This window comes from Phasianus colchicus, chromosome 19 (assembly GCF_987193195.1).
Source record: "Phasianus colchicus chromosome 19, bPhaCol1.hap1.1, whole genome shotgun sequence".
Classification (NCBI taxonomy): Eukaryota; Metazoa; Chordata; class Aves; order Galliformes; family Phasianidae; genus Phasianus; species Phasianus colchicus.
This window is the reverse complement of record NC_143454.1, coordinates 6,379,003-6,381,706: the sequence shown is the minus strand read 5'-3', so window position 1 is coordinate 6,381,706 and position 2,704 is coordinate 6,379,003. Positions and strand designations below refer to the sequence as shown.

At 41.4% G+C, this 2,704-nt stretch overlaps 1 long non-coding RNA gene across 1 annotated transcript; it reads left to right on the top strand.

The window, feature by feature from the left end:
- Window positions 1-306: 306 nt before the first annotated feature.
- LOC149915451 (uncharacterized) lies at window positions 307-2,418 on the top strand. Its single transcript, XR_016458763.1, has 4 exons — window positions 307-376; window positions 1,602-1,728; window positions 1,935-2,007; window positions 2,245-2,418. It is a non-coding gene; the product is annotated as an uncharacterized LOC149915451 (long non-coding RNA).
- Window positions 2,419-2,704: the final 286 nt, after the last annotated feature.

The following is a 2,704-nucleotide window of genomic DNA, read 5'->3' as shown; positions in this document are numbered from 1 at the left end:
AGCACTGGAATTGGCTGCCCAGGGAGGTGGTTGAGTCACCATCCCTGGATGAGTTTAAAAACCATTTGGATGCGGTGCTCAGGGTTGATTTAGTGTAGGGTTGATAGAGTTAGATTAGTATGGTTAAGTTCTGGTTGGATTCAATGATCTTAAAGGTCTTTTCCAACCTGAAAAATTCTGTGATTCTATGACTTTAAAAAGTCAGAAGAAGAATAGAGACATCATCCTGGATCATTTCTATGTGACTTATCACCATTATGAGTGAAAGAGGTTCCATCTCAACGACATCACACATTCTGCCATTTTGCAGTCCAAACACCCTGCTCAGCACCAGCATTGGCCATCTGACATGTGACCTACCCAGTCCATCAAATCAGTTGAGCAGATTATGATGGCCTTGGGGGAGATTTTAGTCTCATCATGCTTCTCCTTTCCCCTTTCCTTTCCTATGGTGAGGGCAGTTACCAGATCTCAGCTCTCACTGTATAACTGGCATCCTCAAAGAGAAAAAGCCTGATGAAGAGCCACTTTATTTCATCTGCTTATAAACCCAGCCCAGCAGCTCTCCTTCTTGTGAGCACCGCAGCCAGGATGGCTGCTGCTGTCTCCATGTTGCAGAGGCTCTGTCAGTGCAATAAGGCTGCAGCAGCACACAGAGCATCTGTCACCAAGGAACGGTGTGACAGGACAGATTCCCTGACACCGTGCTTGGAAAAGCACAAATCTGCAAAGCAATGTGTTCATAGACCAGCAGCTGTGTATATGTGATTTGTATGCACTCTAATATACCCGTGTAAATAGCCATCTGTATTTCTATCAGAAGTCTACTCAAATAGATGTTTGGAGTTTTTATGGAAAGATGAATCTGCCCCAAACTTCCTTTATGACTGAGAAGGAATATTGGTTTGTCTGCCTGATAAGCTACCTATGGAAGACAACATGACAAGAATCAGGAATAGCAACGTTAGCTCCTGTGCTGGGGACACATGCCACCTATTGAGGTTGTAGAAGAGCCTAAGATAATTCTGCCAGAAAGACAGGAAAGCTGCCTTTATCATTATCTTTTGAGGGAGATTTCTGAGTCTGCCACTGCTTGCAGGAAGACTGATCCTGGTTTGTTTCCATCCAATGAAATCCTTTGTGTTGTGTATTTGTGTTGTTACCATGAACAAGATCAGTAGAATATATGTATTTTTGATGGTTGGGTATCTTTGGGTTTAATTTTGAACTTGTGTGACCCTTGTTATGGCACTGTGAGTCAACTTGATAAACAATATCATCTGGCAAAACAAATAATGCCTAGAAGAATTCACAAGAGTGCTTGCAGAAATGCAAAACTTTTGTCCCATTTATTTTCTCATTGATGTAACAAGGGTATGTAGCCATGAAATCCTATCAGTCCCTTCTGGGACTCTCCATCCGTTCCCTACTGTGGGAAATGAGTCTGAAGGGCAGAAACTGGCAATACATCCAGTGGCTAAAACTAGAAACAAATGAACTGTTCTTTAGACAAGTTAAGCAGCTTAAAGGGAAGAGCTTTCCTTCTACGTTTTCCTTTGAAAACATAGAATAATAGATCTTTTCCTTTTCCAAACATCCAGAAAGGTTTGTCCATGTGGATGTTAGTTGTGGTTGCACAGATATCCCCAAGCATAAAAGCGTGATGCAGCTCAGGATCAAGGCAATGTTTGCAAGCTGGAATCAACCTGACACAAAGGCTGTGGTCAGGTAAGGTCTCTGCCCTTTCTTTATGTACCTGAAGCATTTTTGAACTGTCAACACCTATAAATCTGCCAAAATGGATGGATGATATCAAGAGAGTGGGAATATGTTTTAAAAAAAACATTTATCATTTCCTGCTTTCTTATGCTTCAGAAACACTGTCAGTATTAGCTTCCTTGCTGGTGTTTCAGGACATCTGCATTCAATTCCAGGTGGAATCAGAATGATGGGAAAACACTGAAATGTAGAGTGAAATATTCTTTTAATGAGAAAGAAGACTCTCGGGTAAGAGTTGAAGGCTTATTTTATTTTATTTTTTCATTAATTTGAATTGAGATTCTTCATGCCTTAGATCTCAACCAACATCCTTATCTTAACTAGGAAACAAGACCCAGTAGATCTCCACTTTGGCGATGCTTCTTACCTAAAGTCTGTCTGAAGTGGAAGAAAAGAAGTGAATGCATCTGCTTGGCTTTCTTTTTTCCCATCCATTTTTTTGTTTTGCTCTTTTTGTTTACACAGGCTAATGATAAATTAATGGGATAAACCAAAGGCCTTGCTGGAACAGCTGTAAACTCAAAGCAGGAAGTCATTCAAAGCCTCCGAAACCTGGCTGTGAAACGCTGGAGGAGTTAATGACGAAGAACCGAATCCTCAGCTGGCACAAATTGGCATAGTTTGCTTGAAATACATGAGTTTCACTGATTTACTGTAGTTAGGGATGTGGCCTGAAGTGTCTCACTATTCTGCTTTGTTTGCATTTTAAAGTGATCTCTGCTGGTTTCTTAATGGTTTTGTCTCCTATTGACAGATTTGCGGGATGCCAGTAACAGCGCTGGTCTCCAGCAAGCGCAGATGGTGGAGCATGGAAAAGCACTAGCTCACTTTCCTGGGAAAATCTTTTTCTAAGAATTTAGGAACAGCAGTGAGGCCCCTGCAAAGGTTTCTATGGGGTAACAGCTGGTACAGCCATAAGATCTAC